The 24,914-nt window shown below is 45.7% G+C and overlaps 1 long non-coding RNA gene across 1 annotated transcript; it reads left to right on the top strand.

The window, feature by feature from the left end:
• Window positions 1-4,165: 4,165 nt before the first annotated feature.
• On the top strand, window positions 4,166-23,462 carry LOC114814316. The gene is made up of 3 exons (XR_003762094.2): window positions 4,166-4,375; window positions 21,918-22,063; window positions 23,280-23,462. It is a non-coding gene; the product is annotated as an uncharacterized LOC114814316 (long non-coding RNA).
• Window positions 23,463-24,914: the final 1,452 nt, after the last annotated feature.

The following is a 24,914-nucleotide window of genomic DNA, read 5'->3' as shown; positions in this document are numbered from 1 at the left end:
ACGGTACGAAACACTTGGGAGAGTACAATAAAATAGATCTGGTAGCCACGTTCTCTGCCCGTGAGGAGCTTACGATCTAACGAGGGAGACGGACAATAATGTAAGTACGAATAATAATAATAATCATTATGGCATTTGTTAAGAAGCCCTTACGTGGGCCAGTCACTACTGGAATACATTCCAGCGTTACTACTAATAATGATTGGGGATTTGTTAAAAGCTCGCTATGGGCCAAGTAAGTGGTAGAGCAGATGCACCGTATTCAGACCGGTCACAGTCCCTGCCCTACTGTGTTACTATTCCGTGGCCTCTAACTTCCATCGGCGGCATTTTAATGCCAGCGGTATCTATTGACACTTAGTATGTTTCGACAACTGTGCAGTTAAGGGATGTTCTGTTCGTTCAGATTTGTTGCAACTGCATCGGTCAGTCAACACAAGGAGTCGGTTGGTTGTAGAGGAGCCAAGTGCACGGGCTGGATCGCGGTAAGATATAAAAGAGGTAAGGCAGGAGGTAGGAAGGGGATTGAGCGCTTTAAAGCCAATGGTAAGGAATTTCTGCTTGATATGGAGGAGGATGGACAACCGCTGGAGGTTCTTGAGGAGCGGGGGAGCGTGGGCTCGGTGGTTTTGTGGAAATATAATCCAGGCAGCAGAGTGAAGTACGGACTAAAGCGGAGAGAGACGGGAGGTAGGGAGATCAGCGAGGAGGCTGATGCGGTAATTAAGGCAGGATAGGATAAATGCTTGAATTGGCAGAGTAGCAGTTTGGATGAAGAGGAAATGGCGGATTTTAGTGATGCCGTGAACCACGTATTTGACCTCTACCTTTTCCCCAGGATAAAGAAAATCTTAAATCTCCATCTGCTGGTGGTTGGGTTGTAAAGTCTTAACTGCTGATGAAAGTGTTCCATCAGTTTTTATTTGGCCCCAAACCGTAGAATTGCACGAGCTTATCCGGCCCCCAAAATGACCGGTACGAACTGTGCTGCGCTTCTGGTTGGATCGTTAAGGACTAATGAGCGGATTAAAAAAGGAAAAGGTACGAAACAAGATTCTGGGACTCAGCCCACCGATTATGAAGTCACTCACAACTACATGACTTCATGGGCGAGATAATAAGCGACTCATTATGTGTTTGTGGAAAAGATATAATATTTTCAGTTCAGCACATACAATTCTTTTGATTTGATATGAGAGGAGAGAATGAAACTAGGATGTGAACATAAAAAAATTTTCCTTGCTTAAAGTATGTTCAAAGGAATAAGCAAATTAAACACATGAGCTGAAAGAATCTCGTATAAAAAACAGGAAGATAAAAAATACCGAACGTATGATGGAAAGGGAAGCAGATAAGGGAAAATTAAAAGGAGGATTTTACTGAGAAGAAAAAAACAATTTCTTTTTATTGTAAAGCCCTAAATGAATCAAAGAAGGCTTTGAATGCAAAGATGATTAGAAAGACAAAATCATTAGCTAAAGATATTTACAAGTTTAGGCTCTTTCATTTTGATTGTAATTTTAATTAGCTGGACACTGTGGGGGATGAAAATGGAAGTGTACATCATCTACTTACTCTTTAAATTGCATTCCACCTTAATTTTCTGCTCTTCAGTTCTTAATTTTCTCCATTTTTGTTCTAAGTAATCCGGTTATCAGACTAAAGTGCTTTCCCCTCAGCCAGGTTTAACACTGAGCGTTTGAGTCTGTAAACCAGAAGTTCACCTCATTCCTTCAGTTTGCATTCTTTCCGTCACCAAAACTCTACAGGTAACTTTGTCGGTCCTTTGTCTCTGCAGCGGGGGGCTTCGTCTACTCACGACAGCTCTCTGACTAATAACAGAAACCTCTCTTTTTAAAATGATTATGTTCTGTTCACACCAGCTCCCCCCAGATTGGCCCATGAAATGCAGTAGGCCCCCGATGATGATTTTAAATGCTGTCATTCTCCTGTTAATTACTTTTAAAAGGCAAGCGAGTTGCTTGCTCTTTCGTGTCTGAGATGTACGAGGCGAAACGATTTGGGATAATCAATCTGGGTCAGGATATTTTTTGATGAAGATTAAAAAAAAATCCTCCAATAAAAAAATCTTCCTTTTAGAATACTGCCTTAAAATTCATTTCTCTTCAGAAAATCTGCTGTTTAAGGGGGACCTATATTTGGAATTTGTTAAAGAAAACAAAATTAGCATAGCTAACCATTGATTATATGTCTCCCGGTTTTCTGGTCTTCCAGAAAGGAATTCACACAAACGATGTGCAGCAACTTCGTTGAAGTGCCTTGAGATCCGTTGATGAAAGGCACCGGTTAAGTGGTGACAGTAATTATCGTTATTATTCTGCCACACCTAAAGAATAATAATCGACTTTTTAAACATCCTGGACAACAGCTCGTTCTGCTCCTCCGAAATGCGGAGCTGATCGGAGGCCCGGATTAAATGAATCTGGAGCTGTGCAGTGTATGCCTAAACTAAGCGAAATGAACAATAAGAGCAATTAACTGGATCCTTCTAGTTATTTATTCGTTCGTTCATTCAATCGTATTAATTGAGCGCTTACTGTGTGCAGAGAACTGTACTAAGCGCTTGGGAAAGTACCATTTAATTACAGTGACGTTCCAATTTTTGCCTCATTTCTCTAGCTATTCCTCAAATTTTAAAAAATTGGACTCAAATTTTCTCCACCCTTTTTTCAGAGCCGGGCTGATTTCTGTTCAGCTTCAAAGGCTGGCTTACGGAAGAAACAAGGAAGAATTAATTATAATTCTTGGGTCATAAGTGAAATCGGTTTGAATACTTCCAGCTACGTCTATAGGAGAGTTAAGGGTTTAGTACAGTGCTCTGCACATATAATAAAATGTTCAATAAATAAGATTGATTGATTGACATACTCTTTCCGTGAACTTCCAGCTACATCTATAAGACGGTTAAAGGTTTAGTACAGTGCTCTGCACATATAGTAAATGCTTAATAAATAAGATTAATTGATTAACTGATACTCTTTCCATGAATGTGACTAAGGTGAAGAAAACCCAGTTTAGGCCAGTATGAGCCAGATCCAGCCAGCCTGTGGCCAACTGCTCCCCCCCCCACCCCTTGCTTCCTAGGCCCCAAGCTAAGCAGCGTGGCTTAGTGGAAAGAGCCCGGGCTCGGGAGTCAGAGGTCATGGGTTCTAATCCTGGCTCTGCCACTCGTCAGCTGTGTGACTTTGGGCAAGTCACTTCACTTCTCTGGGCCTCAGTAACCTCATCTGTAAAATGGGGATAATAATAATAATGTTGATATTCGTTAAGCGCTTACTATGTGCAGAGCACTGTTCTAAGCGCTGGGGTAGATACAGGGTCATCAGGTTGTCCCACGTGAGGCTCGCAGTTAATCCCCATTTTACAGGTGAGGTAACTGAGGCACAGAGAAGTGAAGTGACTTGCCCACAGTCACACAGCTGACAAGTGGCAGAGCCTGAGTGTGAGCCCCATGTGAGATGGGGACCGTGTCCAACCTGATTAACTTGGATCTACCCCACCGCTTCGAACAGTACTTGGCACATAGTGAACACTTAACAAGCACCATGATTATCATTATTAATCCCCATTTTACAGATGAGGAGACTGAGACAGAGATATTGAATGACTCGTCCAAAGTCACACAGCAGACAAGTGGGACAGGGACTGTGTCCACCCCACCCTAGCACTTAGTAGAGTGCCAGGCACACGCTAAGTGTTTAAAAAATACCATTATTATTATTATTATGTGGCAGAGCGGGGATTAGAACACCACCAGGCCACCGGACTCCCAGGCCCTCGCTCTTTCCACGAGGCCACGCTGTTTCCCATGAGTCCAAGGTGGGACTCACATCCTGGCCATTTTGGGCACACCAAAAAGTTATCCCTTTTTTCCAACTTGCAGCGTGGTCTGTTGGGCAGAGCACAGGCCTGGGAGTCAAAAGGACCTGAGTTCTAATCCCGGCTCCGCCGCGTCTCTGTCGTGTGACCTCGGGCAAGTCACTTTACGTCTCTGTGCCTCAGTGACCTCATCTGTAAGATGGGGATTGAGACTGTGAGCTCCAGGTGGGACAGAGACTGGATCCATCCTGATTAGCTTGTACCCACCCCAGCGCTTGCTACAGCACCTGGAACTAGTCAGTGCTTAACAAATGCCTTTATAACTTGTGAGAGAAATGGATTCAGGTACAGAATGAGGCACGTGAAAGGAAGGGTCCCGACTTAGAAGGAAGAACAGATCTAAAACAGGTTGAGCGAAGTAACCGTCGAATTACGGTTTTTAAGAGAGGCAGTTAAAATGTTGATGAACGAATATAAAATGATGAGTCAGGGACTCGAAAACCACCAAATGCCGGGGTTCTCACTGGATATTACAGTAAGTACTGGGAGTTTCACTTTATAACCCATTGTGCTCAACAGCATAGTGCTGAAAATGCAGATGTGATACAACCGTAGTAAAACCGGGGTTTTTAAAAGACGTTTCTAATTGAATCCCGAAAGATCAGAAGGACGATGTGGAGATGAGCCGTTTTGTAGCTTTCATTAATAGGAACCGGCAGGTCGAACGGGCGAACGGCGAGGCCCCGTAGCTGTTCTGTGGGGAAGCCCTCAGTTTTCGGGGGAGAGGCAAGCAGTGTGGCCTAATGGATAGAGCTTGGGCCTGGGAGGCTGAAGGCCCTGGCTTCTAATCCTGGCTCCTCCACTTGACTGACTAAACAAATAAATATCTAAATGTTGATAACAGGAAAACCATTTCAAACATCCCCATTCACCTGTTGTTGTTGTTGTGGGCAGGGATTGTCACTATTTATCGTTTTGGACTTCCGCCAAATGCTTGGTACATTGCTCTGCACACAGTAAGCGCTTAGTAAATATGATTTGCTCTGCACACAGTAAGCGCTTAGTAAATATGAATGGATGAATGGATGTTTTTTACCGGGTCACTAAAGAAGTCTCAATAATGAGGGGACCGTTTTCCAAAGAATAATAATGTTGGTATTTGTTAAGCGCTTACTATGTGCAGAGCACTCTTCTAAGTGCTGGGGTAGATACGGGGTAATCAGGTTGTCCCACGTGAGGCTCACAGTTAATCCTCATTTTACAGATGAGGTAACTGAGGCACAGAGAAGTTAAGTGACTTGCCCACGGTCACACAGCTGACAAAAGAAGGGCTCTCTTAGGTCACAGGAAAGAAGGCCACAGAGTGCCGCGCATGAAGGGGAAGGGGAAGAGAGAAAGAATGTGTGAGATTAGGGGGGTAACATGGGCCATCCAAAAACCTGTGGCTTTAGACTGTGACTCCTGTAAGGGACAGGAACCATGTCTAATTCCCACCTGTGTATTTCTTTTATGGTACATCTTACGCACTTATTTTGGGCCAACCCCTCTCCTAAGCGCTGGGGTAGATACAAGCTAATCAGGCTGGACATGGTCCCGGTCCCCAAAGGGGCTCCCAGGCTAAGCAGGAAGGTGAAAAAAACTGAGACACAGAGAAGTAACTCGCCTGAGGCCGCAGAGCCGGAGCTGGGATTAGAACCCAGCTCCTCTCACTTCTAGCCCCATGCTCTTTCCACTAGACCACCTGAATTTTTTCCCCAGTGCTGAGTATAGTGCTCTGTTCAGAGTCCGGACATAATAAATACCATTTTATATGGTATTTGTTAAGCTCTTACTATGTTCTAGGCACTGTGCTAAGCGATGAGGTAGATACAAGATAAGGCTGGACACGGCCTCTGTCCCACACGGGGCTAGCAGTCTTAATTCCCACGATTAAATGAGGGAATTGAGGCACAGAGAAGTTAAGTGACTTGCCCAAAGTCACAGCAGAATTCCTACTGTTACTATGTAGTTGTGGCTTCAAAGTGAATAAGAAGCTGTGTGTCGTGAGTGGCATTTAAGGCATTCAGTCCCTCCTTCCCTTTTGTTTTTTTCCTTTAATTTTTGAGAAAGTAACATTTTTTGCTGAATTTTCACTAAACCAAACAACAATTGTCTGTTTTCAAAAACAAAACCACCGTACCAATCAACCTTCAGGTAAAATCTTCAAAGCAAAGTACAAATAGGCCAGCAAACTTTTTCCAGGCATCGCGGGGACGCCCAGAATAATTCGCCCACCGTTGACATAAATTTAAATGTCGAATTTCAGAAACCCGGACCGTAAGAATGTCAGAGAAAATGAAACAGGCGAATTCCCGCCGCCGATTTCGGTTGTATTCCAACTCAGCCATCAGGACTCGATACAACTGAAATTCCGAACAGATTGGTTTCAAACCCTTGCGGGAACAGGAAAGGACTCAGGAATCGAAGTAGGAAAACTACCTGCCGCTTGCTCTTTGCCTCTTTTGCTTTCTTGGAGTGAGCTCATGGCTACTCGGAAGCCATATTCCACTGAGGTGGGTGCCATTTTGTGGTCAGGGCTGGGAATATGATGATGAAAAACAGCTGCTTATGCCTGGACAACTGGAATTGTTTTCTTCCAGAAGGGATTCTAGTGCCTTTTACCAAGGTCGACTGTTGATTCGACGAGCTCCTCAGACAGAGAGGGTACGAAAGAATCGTCTGCCTCTTACCTTCCCTTCGGAATGAATGTGGCTGGCTGGAAACCATTTCTCGCCTTCATGTGCCTCTAAGGAAATCAAAGGACGTCACAGATATTGGGCCCCATCACAATGGAACTCCGTGGATAGAGAGACAGATATATTGGGACGATACAACAGTTCGGGTCATAAGAAGCACCACTGTCCTATATTGCGCCTTAGCAGGCAGAAATAATTTCTAACACATGTTTCCGAAGCAGAACTTGGTCACGTGAAGCAATCTCGTTCCCCACCCATGTAATGTGGTCTCCCAGCAGGGAGTCCCGGCTAGGTGGAAAAATGTATCAGACCTCATTTTCTGGGTAGAAAATGGAGCTAGAAAATGTAAAGGTCACGCCAAGTCAATGGCCTAGATGGAGAATGAGCTCGACTCTCTCGACACTGTTTTCCGAACCCTTCATCAAAGACCTAAACCGCCTTCACTTTAAGGATAATGAATTTCTTATCCCGGGTTCGTATTTCCAAGGACAAATGATTGCCGCCTCGTGGAGCGCCAGGGAGAGGCTCTGACGTAAACGATGCATAAGGTCACCGTGGGTATTCTTACGATGCCGATATGCGTGAGAAATGAATTGCTCCTAAGTAGATCATAAACTCCGCGAGAGAAGGGATCATGCCGTCTGACTCTTTTGGAGTCTTCCAAGCTCTTAGTTCTCTGCATCTAGGAGGTACTCGATAAGCATTTCTGGTTACTTACTGTGTGCCAGACACTGGGCGAAGTGTTGGGGTAGGTCCACCCATTTCTCATGGCTCCAGTGGTTTTGCTAGATTGCAAGCTCTCTGAGAGCAGGGATCCTATTGACTCTATTGCATTGTACTTTCCTGAGCGTCCAGTACAGTGCTCCGTGGAGTTAGCATTCAATGTGGTTGATTCTTCTACGGTGCAGGGGAACACATTCGGGAAGAAGCCCACGTTTAGGAAAAATTGCATTCTATTTCTCATCCCGTGACCGATGTCACGCGCAGGGGCACACGTTTCAATCGTATGGCCCCGGTCCAGACGGACGTGTGTTGTCAGAAGAACATCCACTGATTCTTCCATCATGTTCTGGCAGAACTAAGTATACAAAAGAATTGGATGCAGTCCTTCCATCACCAGAGCAGCGTGGCTCAGTGGAAAGAGGCTGGTCTTGGGAGTCAAAGGTCATGGGTTCTAATCCCCGCTCCGCCACTTGTCAGCTGTGTGACTTTGGGCAAGTCCCTTCACTTCTCTGGGCCTCAGTGACCTCATCTGTAAAATGGGAATGAAGACTGTGAACCCCACGGGGGGCAACCTGATCACCTTGTATCCCCCAGCGCTTAGAACAGTGCTTTGCACATAGTAAGCGCTTAACAAATACCAACAACAACATGAGGCTCTCAATCTAAGGCAAAGAAAGCCATTTTACAGATGAGGTAACTGCAGACCAGAGAGGCAAGAAGGTCACACAGCGGGTCGGTGGGATTAAAACACGACCCCCACTCCCCTGTTCTTTCCGCCTAGCTCATGCTATCTGCAAACAGCGCAGGTTTAGAGGACTCAAAAATTGAGATCGTTTATAAATATCTAAAGAGGACCTTTGGTTTGGGGAGACCTTTTTTCTTAACCTTCATAAGTACACGGGGCACACTTGAACACGCATGCACCCAAACACTAAATCAAATCACCTAAACGGAAATTGGAAAAACGTTAAATGAGTTCAACATATGGCATCTTAGAACATTTGATATTTTAAATCTATAGTAAATGTCAGGAGCATTTTTACTGCCCTCCCTCCATTATGGCAGTTGGATCATTTGTCTTTCAAAGGACTAGTAAACCTTAATTTGCTTTAGCGGCTTTGAATGGATTTTTATTGTTTCTTACCGCTGCCTTTCGACTCAAGTAATTTGAAAACTAAATACGAATGGCAAAACTCAATCAATTCGGTAGTATTCTTTTAATATCAATTTTGATATAATTAGCCCCCAAACCGTGTTCAATTACCGACAATTAATCTTCTGCACTTTGAGGGACAACACTAATTTCACACTTAGCGGCATTTAAAAGGAAGGTGGTGCGTGTACCAAAAGCAGAGAGTCCCTCCCCTAGGAGCTGGGCTTTATGACTCTAGACTGGAGAATAAAAGGCTTGTCCCACTGCAATCCATTACCACATTATCCTTAAATATAGGCCTGCGGAATTGGGTAACAAACCCGTTCGCGAACGTCTGTGTGCGCACCCGCACACCCACACGCTTTAATTACAGGTTTTAATAAGTTAGCCAGCTTTTTCAAAGATGCTGGATTTTCCGAGACGGTTTGGTCATTTTTCTTGAGTTGATATCCTGTCCATGCAAAGTGCCTAATGACTCCGGCGGGGCGACTGTGAGAGTTCCAAAAAGAAAAGACGGTGGGTCAAAAGGAGCGAATCACAATGGGGAAAAGTAAGAAACTACCTTTGGCGCTTGGGTTGTAAACAAAACATGTTCACTTTACGTCTCAATCATTCCGAAAGAGAGATCTTAGTTTGTCAGGATCCCTATGCGAAAGAGGGACTTGGGCCAATTTCATTGTCTTATTGCTGCCCCAGTACTTAACACAGTATTAGTATATAGAAGTGCTTAACAAAAGTCACAAAAAAAAGATTCCTGTTTGTTTGAGATTCATCAGTTGGGAACATTTATTGAGTGTCTACTGACTGCCGACCGTTGTGCTAAGCGCTTGGTAGAGTACGCTGGAAGGAGAAAAAGAAGACACGATCTCTGCCCACCGGAACTTACGATCTACTTCCGCATTGCCATTATTGGTTTATCCTTTCACAAGTCACTCTTTCGGGACTTATAAAGGGAATTCTCAGAGAGAGGTGAAATCGACTTTGAAATCTCTCAAAAGAGATTTCTTCTGCCTTTCCCTTAATAGTCCAGCGGTAACTCCCGGGACGAGGGCGATCGGTCGTGGTGTCGAGATCCTTTCTGTGACAGAAAAATCACAAATAGGTGGTGAATCACTTGTCCGGTGTTTATCTCGAGGAACACATTGACAGGTTAACTTCGGCTTTTCAGTTTGGTTTTTTTGCACTCTCGTGTGAATAACTGGGAGAGGAGGACTTGTAGACAATTTTAATGTTTGTAGCTTATATTCAGATATGCGTATTTGAAGAGCACATTAGAAATTTTTTTAAATAATCGGAACGGTTTATGGGATGAAGTGCGTTGCTCTTGGGGCTAAGCAATGGACTGGAAATAAAGACTTGTGAATTTTAATTCTAACAAATGGTTTGGCCAGATCTGCGTGGGGAAAACCAACAGGTGTTGGAAAACCTCATCCATCTAGTTATTCATCTCCGTCTCCTTCGTGGGCTCCTTCTCTGCCTCCCACCCCAGAACTGAAGCCCGGGCTTGGGAGTCAGAGGTCGTGGGTTCTGATCCCGGCTCCGCCACTTGTCTGCTCTGTGACCTTGAGCAAGTCACTTCACTTCTCTGTGCCTCAGTGACCTCATCTGTAAACTGGGGATTAAGACTGTGAGCCCCACGTGGGACCACCTGATTACCTTGTATCTACCCCAGTGCTTAGCAAGTAGTAAGTGCTTAACAAATACCATAAATGTTGTTATTATTAATTATTATGATCACTCTCGCACCTTTAAAGATTTATTAAAATCACATTTCCTCCAAGACGCCTTCCTTGACTAAGCCGTCATTTCCTCTACTCCCTCTCCTTTCTGCTTCACCCTTGGACATGGATTTGTAGCCTTGATTGACACCCCACCCTCAGCCCCATAGCACTTATTCTAAGCTCACTGCGGACAGGGGACATGACAGCTAATTCTCTCGTACTCTCCCCAGCACTCAGTACAGTGCTCTGCACATAATAAGCACTCAATAAATATGATTGATTGGAGAAAGAGAGTTTAATCTGAGTAGAAAGGATGACAGGTATCGAATCCCATTTTAATAGTGGAGGACAGGCACAGAGGAGTTGAGTGACTTGTCCAAGGGCAAGAAGCAGGAGAGTGGTGGGGCCGAGATTAGTATCCAGATCCTCTGACGACCGGTCCCGTGCTTTTCCCACCTTTCCCAAGCGCTTAGAACAGTAATCCGCACGTAGTAGGCCCTCAGTCGATATCCCTGTGAATTTATTTTAGAGCACTTCACATCTATTCGAAGCTAAATAATGTCAAAATAAACTTTAAATGGTTCAAATAAACCATAATACTTTCCAATGATAAAAATGATCACATTCTATTTAACAAATGGCATATTTAGAAACGATATTAAAATGTGTATAACATAAGGACTATAAATTCCAGAACAGATGTTATGGCATATTTGGGAAATTCATTATTAAATTAGATATAGTCCATTTATAGTATTTTCTTGCATCTTCGTTTTTCTTTCATCCCCGCTTCTACCAGATGAATAATAATCCATTTTTTAAAACGTTGAAAGAAGCACATTCTTTAAAGGTCTTTATTAACAATGCATAGATTTCCATCAAGCTTTAAAAAACATGCGGGCAAACTAGAATCACACAAAAGAATCCAGCTCAAGTGGCATTAAAAGTAGGACATTAAAAAAAAAAAAATCACTCCAATTCACAGCTCAGGCTAAAGCTATATTTTGAACTCATCTGGCCGCTCCTATCTATTAAATCATATACCGCATCCCGCGTGCCACAGAATACACAGGCACGACTGGAGAGTCGATGATGGAATTTGATCCGGGATCGTGCATCTCTTTTACCTCCCTGCATATTGAAATATACTTCTTTGTAGTTTAATAAATAGCCCTGGCACATGAAATTGTATTGCTTCGTAACGAGAGAATGGAATTCCCGCTGACATTCCAAGTCCCGCTCCCTTCCCCCTCCTCCCTAGCTGGCTGAAGTCGGCGTTTAGGAAGCAGTAGCCCGGTAACACCTGCGAAACGTAAATTGTATGCAAGAATCGGGGACAGGACAAGCTCGGGAGGAAGTCATAGATCCGATCCAGGAAGAGCCTCGCGTTCAACCGAGGAAGCCGAAGTCAGTCCCTGGCAGACGGGTGACCAAGACGCTGCCCGGCGGACCACCTCACCGAGAGAACGAGACTGAAGGCCGGAGGGATTCTCCCGGCCGCGGGTCCTCGATCAACTGCAGCCGGCGATCGAGCGCACACGGGGAGCCCGACGAGGAGGACGCGGGATCCGTAGCTAGAAATAACACCGGGGTGAACTAATAGTCCCCGTGAATTCTCTTTCTTTTGTTCCTCCCTGCTAGCTTGACAGAAAGTAGTGGTGGTTGACTGCAGTCACAACCCTACCACCAGATGCCATTTAGAACAGGTGCGGAAACAAAAAACTGAACATTTTCCATGTGGAATGTCAGCTCTCTCGTTATAGAACCCTTATTATGCTTCGAGGGAATGAGTTTACTGGGGGTCCTCATTGTCCTTTTCCCCCCTCTCCTTCCAGTGGCGTTTCATGGGACGGGCATCCGATTATTCAGGTAGGGCCCCGTAAGGGCTAAGGTCCTGGCCGGGCAATCGTTCCAAAAAAAGCAGTCGAGAGAGGCCGAGGAGGCCTGCGGGCTGAGAAATAATAATAATAATGGTGATCGTTAAGCCCTCTCTATGTTCCAGGGACTGTACTGAGCGCTGGGGTAGATACAAGGTAATCAGGTTGGACACAGTCCCTGTCCCACATGGGGCTCACAGTCTTAATCCCCATTTTACAGTTGAGGTAACTGAGGCCCAGAGAAGTGAAGTGCCTTCCCCAAGGTCGCACAGCAGACAAGTGGTGGAGCCAGGATTAGAACCCACGTCCTCTGACTCCCAAGCCCGTGCTCTCGCCCCTAGGCCATGTTGCTTCTTACAGTAAAAATAACTGTGGTATTGGTGAAGCGCTTATTACGTGCCAAGCATTGTTCCAAGCCCTTGAGCAGATACAAGGTAATCGGGTCTTAGGGCCAGCCCAGGATTCCAGTGGGTTGCGAGGTACGGGGTAGAGCAGCAGCGTGGTTCAGTGGAAAGAGCACGGGCTTGGGAGTGATAGGTCGTGGGTTCTAATCCACCACTTGTCTGCCGTGTGACTTTGGGCAAACCACTTAACTTCTCTGTGCCTCAGTTACCTCATTTGGAAAATGGGGATTAAGACCGTGAGCCCCACGTAGGACAATCTGATTACTTTGCGTCTACCCCGGTGCGTAGAATGGTGCTTGGCACACAGTATACGTGCTTAATAAAAACCATCATCATTATTAATGTTCATTATTATTATTATTATTATTAAGATTCCCCCGGCCAGGGGACGTGAATGGACCGAGACGCTGACTTTCACCCAAGTTAAATGTAAGGCGCATCAAAAACAGGAAATCCAACCAAGAGCGGTGGGGTTCGCCATGCGGTCGGTTAGTAAATTGGATGCAGTTTGTCAGATGGACACAATATCCCTTCTCTGTAGGTGGTCTGTGTTCCATTAGGTTTCAGATCGACGGGACCGAACAGTAATCCAAAAATGTGCGACGGGCACATCGCTCTCATTTTTCATTAGCCGCGCTTCCCCCACGGATCGGAGGCAAGTACGAAACCTAGATTTCACTGGCTTACTTTTATCCTTTCAGAGACCATCGGCTATCCGGCCTCACTGCTGGATGCTTAGGGTTTCAGCTGGTGGTGGTGGCTGCGTCGACTTGGGAGACGCCGCTCGGATATCAATCTGCACTTTTAAGTATGTTGGAGAAATAGTCGGTGGCCAAGCTGCTGAATGATTACTTTCCAGGTTTGTCATACCCCGATCGCTCAATTCGTATAGAAGGATGGATATTAGAATTAATCTCGAAATTAGATCTGTACGAGCGACATACAGATCGTCCCTCTGTCACCCCGAGTAGAAAGAAGATTTCTGCTCCTTTCTTCAAATCGCTTGCGAGTTCGCAGGACAACAAAAATATGAGTGCCTATTAATCTGAGAAGCTATTTTTGGAAGCTTTCTAGTTTCTTGGGTTAATGCTCCTCTGGTTCACATAAATGCAAGTTTGCTACTTAATTCTATGATGCTGAGGTGTTGAAGGTGACGATTGATTAGATGTATTTGAATTTCACACCGTGTAATTGTTGTCTTGCCTGTATTTAGTCTCATACGTGCCCGTGTTCCAATTAGCTACCCAGATGTCAACATGACTGTGGTCTCTTTTATGTTTAAGGTCCACAGGAAAGAGACCGTGTGTTTTTAGTGTCCTTGGCAAAGTGCCTCCGATAGCATGAAGGTGCTTCCTGAAATTAATGCTGAATTTTGACCGTCTGCACTGTTAAGGTACATCTTTGAGCTCGTTGTGGGCAGGGAGAGCGTCTATTGCGCTCTACCAAACGCTAAGAACAATACTTTGCACACAGTAAGCGCACAATAAATGCGATTAACATTAATTTAGGAGTGGATTTGGAATTAATCAACGATATTCATCGAGTGCTTACTCCGTGCAGAGCACTGGAGCCAGCATTTTGCACTGTACTAAATATCCTAACTTACGCTATTGCTGTGTCCCCACCGGGAAAGTTGATATCGTTTGTCCTCAACGTTGTTTTGGGACATCCTTCTCCAGCTTCGTATGCACGGTCCGCAGAGCAGGTGGAAAGCAGTCAGGAAGGAAGGCAATGAATTCGTGGGTAGAGCTAGCATCCATTAGCGCAAATTCCCCTCGTTCCGCATGAGCGTTTTAGGACAGGAGCTCTAAAACCCTGGATTTCCAGAAAATAGTAGGTGTTCCCAGAGTGGGAAGGATGGTACTAAGGAGAGCTGATAGGAAGTCAGTCTTAGGGAAAGGGTTATTGGGCTATTATAGAAATCGTACCACAAAAAGGCCGATGAATGGAGAAGGCTTGGAAGCCTATTAGTCAGATTCTCTGTCCGTCCCAACCCGGGGCATTTGGTGAATTTTCATTCTTTCAGTCATATTCCATTCCATCGTATTTATTGAGCGCTTACTGTGTACAGAGCACTGTACTAAGCACTTGGGAGAGAACAAGAGAACGGTGAACAGACACGCTCCCTGCCCACAGCGAGTTTACCGCCTAGAGGACTCCTGAATTTGATACTCAGGTTCAACCCGTCATTCAATCGCTAGCATTTATGGAGCCCTCACTGTGTGCAGAGTGCTGCACGAAGCACTTAGGAGAGTAGAGTTGAGTAAAGCAGACACAATGCCTGCTCAAGGGGTTTACTCGCCCCCTTCCCCCTCCCCTTGGACATCTCAGAGTATTATAATCCCCCCCCCCATTGGATTTGTATTTTTCTCCTCTGATCCCCACCTTGTCAGTGGACATCGGGACCCAATTAAACTATTTTTCACTCCGAGAGACAGTGTTAGAGTTGGGTTGAATCTCACAGAATATTAGACTGGGAGTTTGTTCATTCATTCATTCAGCGGTACTTATCGAGTGGTACTTATTGAGTGTCTACTATGTGCAGAGTACTGTCCTAAGCACTTGGGAGAGTACAATACAGCAATCAACGGACACGTCCCCTGCCCACAACGAATTTACAGTCTAGAGGGGGCAGAGAACATATCCACCGACTCTCTCGTGTTGTGCTCTCCCAAGCATTTAGTACAGTGCTGTGTAGAGCGCTCAGGAAATGTGATCGATCGATCGATTGATTTAATGTTGGAGAGGAGATGGCTTCATCCACACAACCCCTCCCCCAACCTCCCTTGGGTATTTCATCAAAATCTTAGAGCGTGACAGAGTGGAATTTTTCAAAAGTGCTAACCTTATCTGAGTAGGGTAGTTATAAGGAAAGCTGAAAACGAGAAGAGCGTGTGCTAGACTACTAACATTGAGGTTGGCTGTGGAAAATGGTCAGGAGGCTTCTTCCTCAAATGTATTTGCCTTTCGCCAATCTGTTTCTGCAGTACCGAGGGAATGTTTAGGTGTGGTCTGGGAAAATCTCATTCATTAACCCGCCTAGAAAACTTTCTCCCCAAGTTTTCGCCCATCCCTTTTTCTCAGGATTTCAAACTTCCAGTCCTCTCTTGATCACTGGCCTTTCATCGTGATGACACGGCGGTGCGAGTTTAATTAGCGACGAGTGGTAGAAACTTGGACGATAAATGATTTTCCAAGGTTGTTGGACTCTCCTTAAAACAAGCCAGATGGCCCTGGCCCTTTTCCATCTTTTCCACAATCCTATTACAGGAGGTTTTTGTAAACTAGTGTTATAAACGATTATTTTTAGTTAAGAGAGGCACCAGGAAAGATTAAAAAAAAATGGATATAAAGACATTCTAGTTCTTGATCTTACCTTCTTCTCATCTCAACCTTTAGAGAGTCTTGCTGGAAGAACACAAGGAAAAGCAGGAAGGTTTCTTATAGATCTTTGAGACCTCCTTCCACTCAAATCCCAGGGGAGCTAGAACGTGCTACCTCTGTGGTTCAAAAAGTCTTTGGACCAGAAAAGGGACCTTTATCTGCCAACGTTTCAAACATATTCAATCAAATATTGATCTAGAAAATCAGCTACTTTTTTTTTTCTAGCAAAGAAATTCAATTAGTACTACCTACTGAAGACCTACAGATGTTTTCCCTGAAGATAATGACAGTTCCCTGGGCTATTGCTAGGATCAAAAGTTGACGTGGACACCAAACCGATTTAACAGTTTCTGAAATGCATGGAGACAAAAGGGTAAAAGATCTGCTTGCCGGTAGTAATGTGCGAGAGATTATCTCACGCGGCGAGTCCTTGCATCAAGAAGGCAGGTTCTGGTTTTCAAATCCATCTCATCTCGGATATAAAAGGGCCGGGATGTGGCCTGCCTCACCTTGCTGAAAGATTTTCATCACCAGAAATATCCGCTACTTCCTATTCAAGTTGCCGGGAGTCTGCGTTCCCCCGACTCGTAAATATTCTCTCCAGCTCCCGAGTCCCGGGTGCAAGGAGACCCCGGCGCTGCCGTTTAAAACGGGAGGGTTATTCGTCCATTAGCGGATGAGCGTTCCGATTTCAAAAGGAGAGGAAACCGGGCCCGCTAAGGGGGATTTCTTCAGGCATTTTAAAATTAAATAGTAGCCCAAACGCTCCGCTCCCCCGATAAGAAAAAGTTCATCTTTAACCCTCAAAATACTGGGAGCTAGACTGTCTTTAGTTTAATTGGAGAAATTCAGTTGGTTCCGTGTACACCACTTCTGCCCCTATCAGTTGAGTTTGGAGACGGCTATGCAGACCAAAGTCTTGATTTGGGTTTCGCTGACTGTGGCTTTATAGTCTGGGGAAAATCAAGCAAGCGATAGAAAGGAAACTCCAACAACACTGGGAAGTGACTAGTACAGTGCTCCGCTCATAGTAAGTGCTCAGTAAATACGACCGAATGATTGAATGAATGAAAGCGACTATGGTTTTCCTTCTTTCCTGTCTTGTACCTGCATTCACAGACTAACGCCAACTCACACTTTCTCTCTTGCAGGAGAGAGAATTTCTTCAGGCATTTAAAAATTAAACAGTAGCCCAAACGCTCTGCTCTCCCGATAAGAAAAAGTTCATCTTTAACCCTCAAAATAATGGGAGGTAGGCTGTCTTTATTTCAATTGGAGAAATTCAGTTAGTTCTGTGTTTACCACTTCTGCCCCATCAGTTGAGTTTGGAGACGGCCACGGAGACCAAAGTCTTGATTTGGGGTTTGCGGACTGTGGTTTTATAGTTTGGGGAAAATCAAGCGATAGAAAGGAAACTCCAGCGACACTGGAAAGTGACTAGTACAGTGCTCTGCTCATAGTAAGTGCTCAGTAAATACGACCGAATGATTGAATGAATGAAAGCGACTATGGTTTTCCTTCTTTCCTGTCTTGTACCTGCATTCATAGACCAATGCCAAATCACACTTTCTCTCTTGCAGCTAAAACAATGACTCTTCTCAATCTAGAAAGGCAAGATTTGCTCCTCCCTCCAATAGACTGTAAGATCCTCGTGGGCTCCTACCACCTCTCTCGTGTTGTGCTCTCCCAAGTCCTCAGGACAGTGCTCCGCACCCAGGAAGTTCCAGATAAATACGAGCGATTGATCGGTCGGTCCATCGCCCGCTCTTGCGCTGCCAGGGTCTTGACCGCTTGGCACCTTCGTCTGAAGGATCCTCCTGACCTTGTTCAGATGCCAAGGAAGAGGTCTGTCTTTGTACGTTAGGAAGGGTTTATGTTGTCCTCTCAATGATCTACCTGACCTTCCCGAAAAATGGCTTAAAATGACGGGATGTTCCTCTCACATAATGAAGCACTGTACACAGATTGCAGATTTACACCCGTCGGCGCTGGAATCAAAAACCTCCCCTCTCGGTACCTCCCGGGGTTTCTGTTCGGCAGCGGTTCGCCCCTTCTTTTGTGCCACAGGTCCTCTCGGGGTTCCCGCCCAAAGAAGACGACTCAGAGTTCGTCTTGGAGGCGCTACGCTTACCAAGAGGGACCACTGTGAGCTCTGCCGCTTCGCTCTCTTCCCTCTCTGCATCTCAGCACATCTTAAAGACTGTTCAAGACTGAAGAAGTACAAGGGGAGACCCCAGGAGGCGGAAGAGGCTGTCTCATCCTATTTATACAGCTTGAACTCTACAACCGCCACCACGGAGCCGCTCGGAGCGCCGCGTCTTTGGTTCCTGTAACTCTCCCACGACCCTCTCCCACCCCTACCTCCCTCTGAGGGTCCCGTTGGCCCAGAGGCCCCTTTTCATTGTAAGCATGGACGAAGACTGGGGGGCGGGGATTTTAGTAGGGGGACGAGGTCTGGGAGAAGGGAGGCTTCAGAGAAAAAAACAGGCCAGATAGCCACCGTCCTGGGCCTTTTCCACCATGATTGGAAACGCTCAGATCTCATCAGAGACCTCATCCTGCTCCAAAAGCCATCACCTCCCTCTGTGGCCTAGAGGGGCAATATGGCCCAGTGGAGGGTCTTGGACAGTGCTCTGCACATAGTAGGCGCTCAGTTATTACACCGAATGAATGAGTCAGAGGACGTGGGTTCTAATCTGCAAGTTGCTTGCTGCGTGACTGTAGGAAAGTCACCTAACTTCTCGGTGGCTTGGTTTTCTCAATTGTTAAATGGGGATTCGATAACTGCTTTTTTACGGTATGTGTTAAGTAAGTGCTTACTGTGTTCCAGGCACTGTATTAAACGCTGGGGTAGACAGAAGATAAGCGGGCTGGAGACAGTCCCTGCCTTACACAGGGCTCACGGTCTTAATCCCCATTTTACAGATGAGGTAACTGAGGCACTGAGAAGTAAAGGTCACACGGCAGACAAGTGGTGGAGACAGGATTAGAACCCGAGGCCCGTGACTCCCTGGCCCGTGCTCCTTCCGCTAGGCCACGCCGTTCTCCCTCTTACTTACACTGTGAGCCCCGAGACTGTCCCGAGACGGGACTGTGTCCAACCTGATTAACTTGGATCCGCTTCAGTGCGTAGAACAATGCTTGACACTTGGCTTGGTTTAACTTCTTAACTTCTCTGTGCCTCAGTGACCTCATCTGTCGAATGGGGATGAAGACGGTGAGCCCCACGTGGGGCAACCCGATTACCTTGAATCTACCCCAGCGCTTAGAACGGTGCTTGGCACCTAGTAAGAGCTTAACAAATACCACGATGACGACGACGATGATGACGGGAGGGTCCCATAAGAGGAAGGCATCAAGAGCCGAGGCGTGAGACTGGGAGAATGACCAAAATGGACCAGGTGGCGGCCATAGTCATTCGGACTCCTGAATTCTGGTCACCGCCACCATGGATCCCAAGGGCCGACGAACCTAACCCTCCTCTCCGCCCACTTCAGTAGGAACCAAAAGACATCTGTCTAGGAGAAAACGTGAATTGTCGGCTGTTTCCCCACACGAGCCCTAGTGCAAAGCTCCCGGCCAGGCTGATTTTTCAAGAGAACCATCTCACCACGCAAAACTCCGGGTTTTCAAGAAAACCTTCTGGCTCGTGGCTTTGGCCAGGGAATCGTCGTTGCCCATTCCAGTTTGTGGATCGGGGTACGCTAATAATAATGATAATAATAATGTCGGTATTTGTTAAGCGCTTACTATGTGCAGAGCACTGTTCTAAGCGCTGGGGGAGATACAGGGTAATCAGATTGTCCCCCGTGGGGCTCACAGTCTTCACCCCCATTTTACAGACGAGGTAACCGAGGCACAGGGAAGTGAAGTGACTCGCCCACAGTCACACAGCTGACGAGGGGCAGAGCCGGAGATTCGAACCCATGACCTCTGACTCCCAAGCCCGGGCTCTTGCCACGGAGCCACGCTGCCTGTCTATGTAAATGGAGTATGTAAATCCACAGGTACCAAAGGGCCTTGGGAAGGTTGTGAGGTGATGAGCTGCTGAAGTGCTGAGATGATAGTTAGGAGGCTGCACCCTGGGGAGAAGAAAAACCCACTGAGGAAAGCTTCCTGGAGGAGGTGAGATTTCAAACGTCTGAAGCCGACCTCAGTATCACTGGACGGTGACGTACCAAGGCAAAGAGTATGCAGTGATGCCTGCAGTTCTGGGTCACAGACAGTGCTCCGTCATTGGATGTAAGGTTCGCCGGTGTCGGACGGAACATGGGAATAATAATAATAATAATGTTGATATTTGTTAAGCGCTTTCTATGTGCCGAGCACTGTTCTAAGCGCTGGGGTAGATACGGGGGAATCAGGTTGCCCCACGTGAGGCTCACAGTCTTCATCCCCTTTTTCCAGATGAGGTCACTGAGACACAGAGAAGTGAAATGACTTGCCCAGAGTCACACAGCTGACAAGTGGCGGAGCCAAGATTCGAACCCATGACTCCCAAGCCCGGGCTCTTTCCACTGAGCCACAGCGGTTACGCCAAGGTGAGAAGCAGTGTGGCTCAGTGGAAAGAGCATGGGCTTTGGAGTCAGTGCTCATGAGTTCGAATCCCAGCTCTGCCACTTGTCGGCTGTGTGACTGTGGGCGAGTCACTTAATTTCTCTGGGCCTCAGTTCCCTCATCTGTAAAATGGGGATTAAGACTGTGAGCCCCACGTGGGACAACCTGATTCCCCTATGTCTACCCCAGCGCTTAGAACAGTGCTCGGCACACAGTAAGCGCTTAACAAATACCAACATCATCATCATCATCATCATCATCATGTTGTCCCACGTGGGGCTCACAGTCTTAATCCCCATTTTACAGATGAGGTGACTGAGGCACAGAGAAGTTAAGTGACTTGCCCAAAGTCACACGGCTGACAAGTGGCTGAGCTGGGATTTGAACCCATGACCTCTGACTCCCAAGCTCAGGCTCTTTCCACTGAGCCACGCTGTTAACTTTGAAACCTGGCCTAGTGGAAAGAGCGTAGGACTGGGAATCAGGAGACGTTGATTTTATCTATGCCGCTTGCCTGATGTGTGACCTTAGACAAGTCACTAAACTCCTCCTGGCCTCAGTTTCCTGATCCCTTTAGACTGCAAACCCTGCGTGGAACGAGGTTGTGGGCAGAGAGTGTGTCGGTTATATCGTTGGGTTGGACTCTCCCAAGTGCTTAGTACAGCGCTCTGCACACAGTAAGCGCTCAGTTAATACCACCGATTGATTGATTGATCGATTGATTGAAGGACGGTGCCCAACCTGAGCATCCTCGTATTTAGCTCAATGCTTGGGACTCCACTGTGGTTTAATACAACAATTTCTCAAATAAAAATCTATCAATTCTGAATCTAGTTCTAGTTCTACTGTGGTCCTAGTCAAAATTCCAAGTGTTTTTAGAACTAGACCAGCTGAAACATTTTGCAGAAACTAAATTCTGTCAGTGGAAAAAAAAACCAAAAACCCATCTCACCTGTGATTTTTTTCCCCTGAATGTTTTAAATGAATTCACATTTAAGAGGTGTTATATTTATATACCCAAGTCAGGGATAATATGTTTTAAAGGATATGTGTTAATAAAAAGAGAAATTAATATAAAAATAGATGAAGCTGTTGATGAGAAGCCGTTAATGTACCTTTTACAGACCTTGTAAAATTTTAAGGCATTTCACTGTTTCAGAAGTGGTCGCAATTTAATTATCCTTTAGATATAAGTAAAAATTACTAAGATCCTGAGATGGAACTTTATTAGGACTTAGCTCCGAAAAGATTTTCTTCCTTTATTCCCCGTTAAAAACGCTTTCAACTATTGATGGCGCAATACATTTACACACCTTATGGCGAAGCCAGACCAAGAATGAAGACGGCTCTAACAACTCTGTCGTATTGTACTCTCCCAAGGGCTTAGTACGGTGCCCTGCGGGGAGTAAGCTCTCGATAAATACGATCGATCGATTGATTGAAGAGGAGACGGAACGGGAGAACCCCGGGCGGAAATTTGACGGTTTAGGTTTTGAAGCGAGTTCCCTCTTTTGATTCCTTAGAATTGGAAGATAATTACACGATACCGAATGAGGAGCTCTGATTTACCAACGTATCGAGAAAAGATCTGCTTCGAAGCAAACTGCCGCTTTATCTAGTGTCCGCGGGGCAACAACTGAGATTTTTCCACCCTACGTTGGAGAACGAGGTACTCATTATGCATCTTTTTCTTTATTTTTATTACCTCTCCATCTCAAGACAGGTAATTCGGTTGTGCCAAATGAAACCACTGTGTTTTACTAGAGTCTCTATGGGAGTAGAGCGAGGTGAAAATGCACCATGTGTGTACTGATTTATACAACAAAAGAGTTTTCCGCAGGTATTACCGGAACTGTAAATCACCTCTGCCGTTTCCCACAGAAGTATGCGAGAGACTGCTTAATTGCCATTTCTCCCCTTCATTTTCTTTTCCTTCATTATCCTGCCCTGGGTGTAAAGTTCCTCCGTACAACTTACAAAAGCGAAAATCGAGGGATGCCCGGGAGACAATGAGGAAACACGACGGTAGGTTGAAGGACAAGCTAACCAAATAATTATTGCAAAGAGATGCGGGAAATAAATAGGACAAATACGAGCCATTTGAGAAACCTGCATCTGAACTGTGATTAGAGTGTGGTTTAATTAGTCACGAGAATCATGCCCCGGACACTGTCACGGAGTTATCGCCGATAAGCCCCATCTCCGGGATTTCTGAAACGTGCCCCTTTGCTTTGGAGAGAGGGTGTTTTTTAGTGACAGGATCCGTTAAACCGCCAACTTCCATTAGATCTCTGCCCGGTAGACGTACTATGTAAACAGAGAAGGCTTTCCCAAGAAGCCACCGTGGGCTTGCAGGACGGAGCAGAGAAGAAGGAAGGTCCGGAGAACCCACCGAAGAGAACGAAGGGTTTAATATGCAGGAATTCCGGAGGATTTTGCGGGTTTAGGAGAGCGGTGACACGCGCTATCTCAGCAGGGAATAGGATTTTGCACCACTGTGTCACGTCGGCCGGTGATAAACAGAAGCCATTTATTTCATAAGAAACAATAGCCACCAGATATGACAACTTGAGCTGGCTCTCTGTGATGTAATTGGGTTATTTTCTGATAACGGAAAGTGGAGCCCGGTGTCATCTCTGTAGATCACTTTTTTGTCCGTGTAAATTTGGGATTTTTTTCGCCGTGAAAGATAAATCCCGATTGTGCTGCTTTTATTATCTTTGATTACTTATGTAGCAAGAACTGCTGCCCCTTGAATTAAAGTTACATGGAAAAAATGATGAAGCGAGACTGGAATTAAGAATGAGTAGGTCTGTCGTCTACAATAAATAATTAGGCCGCTTAGCTACGACAAAACTGTCTACCGTTTGACTCCCATTTTCTAGCACCAGTCTACGTGAAAAGGGCCCGGATTTTCCAGCTCCGTTGGACTTGCGTTTTCCTTTCGGGACCGGATGGGTCTGCTTTCGTTTGCCAGAAGCTGGAATGACACTTGGTTGAAATGGAGAGTGTACGATGCCCTTTGTTTTTTCTAGAAAGCGTAAATAATCGTGCTTAGATTTTCCAATAAAAAGGATGAATTTTAATTTCAGACTACTATTTTTCCTTTATTGTTTTCCTGCACAGTTCCCGTGACAGGATGCTAGAATTTATCAGATAAGAGGTCCCCTACATTTTAATCATTTTGCAGAAATATACAGCGGGGGATGGAGTCTACACAATTTAGAAGGCATTTCATCAGGCTTGCTTCATTTTCAAACTCCGCTGTAAATTTTTGAGCCGCTATACTTTAACGCAGAAGTCTAGATGCCTATAAAAAACAGGAGAGATCTGTGCATGTTATAAGGCTGTTATAAACCCGTCCATGATGTTAACACACACTGTATACTAATACACAAAACCGTTACAATGACTCGAAGGCTGAAACAACTCCCCCACCCCCCCCACTGAATAAATGCCTCCCGATCCTGAACAGACCCCGAAAGATCATAACGGCAAAAAAAAAGGGGTGCGGAATGCAGGTCTCGGTGTCGTACAGCGAGGGGCTGAAGTGTTTAATCCTTCTGGAGAGAGCGAGAGTTTTGCTTTGGCCCCACTTACCTCTCTCGGTACGGGAGAAGCCCCCTGCCCGAGTGGAAGAAGCACAGGACTGGAAGTCAGGAGGTGTGGGTTCTAATCCCGGTTCTGCCACTGGCCTGCCGTGTGACCTTGGCCTAGTCACTTAACTTCTCTGTCAAAATAGGTATTAAATACCTCTTCTCCCGTACCTCAGTCTGTGAGCCCCGCGTGGGACTGTTCCGGGTCTGATTATCTTGTCTCTACCGCAGCACTGATAATAATAATAATGATGATGATGTTGGTATTTGTTAAGCACTTACTATGTGCAGAGCACCGTTCTAAGTGCTGGAGGAGATACAAGGTCATCAGGTTGTCCCACGTGAGGCTCACAGTCTTCATCCCCATTTTACAGATGAGGTCACTGAGGCACAGAGAAGTGAAGTGACTTGCCCACAGTCACACAGCTGACAAGCGGCAGAGCCAGGAGCCAGTGGCAGAGCCGGGAACAAGTTTCTCTTTGCTTGGCACAGAGTAAATGCTTAACGATGACCACATTTACGATTATTAATAGGAAACTTGTACCTAGTACTTAGCATTAGGGCTGCCACGAATTACTCCTAATAAGATCTTTGTATTTTTATAGTACTTATTGTTTGTCAACCAGCCCTCTCCCCCGACCTTAACCTTCGACCGTGAGTCCCTTGGGGGCCACCCCATGTCCATAGCTCATCCGTGTACTCTTGTGAACTGAGAGGCCTTCCCTGACTTAGCCTCTCTGTTTATTGTTGTATTGGACTCTCCCGAGCGCTTAATACAGTGCTCGGCACACAGTGAGCGCTCAATAAATGCGACGGAATGAATGAATGAATGTTGCCCCTCCTCACCCACCCTCGCGTGTCACCTCTGTGCTTGGATCTGTACCCATTAAGCACTCGCTATTCATCCCCTCCTCAGTCACGCAG

Source organism: Ornithorhynchus anatinus, chromosome 9 (genome assembly GCF_004115215.2).
Source record: "Ornithorhynchus anatinus isolate Pmale09 chromosome 9, mOrnAna1.pri.v4, whole genome shotgun sequence".
Lineage (NCBI taxonomy): Eukaryota > Metazoa > Chordata > Mammalia > Monotremata > Ornithorhynchidae > Ornithorhynchus > Ornithorhynchus anatinus.
The sequence above is the reverse complement of the archived record's forward strand: the minus strand, read 5'-3'. Positions and strand labels throughout refer to the sequence as shown.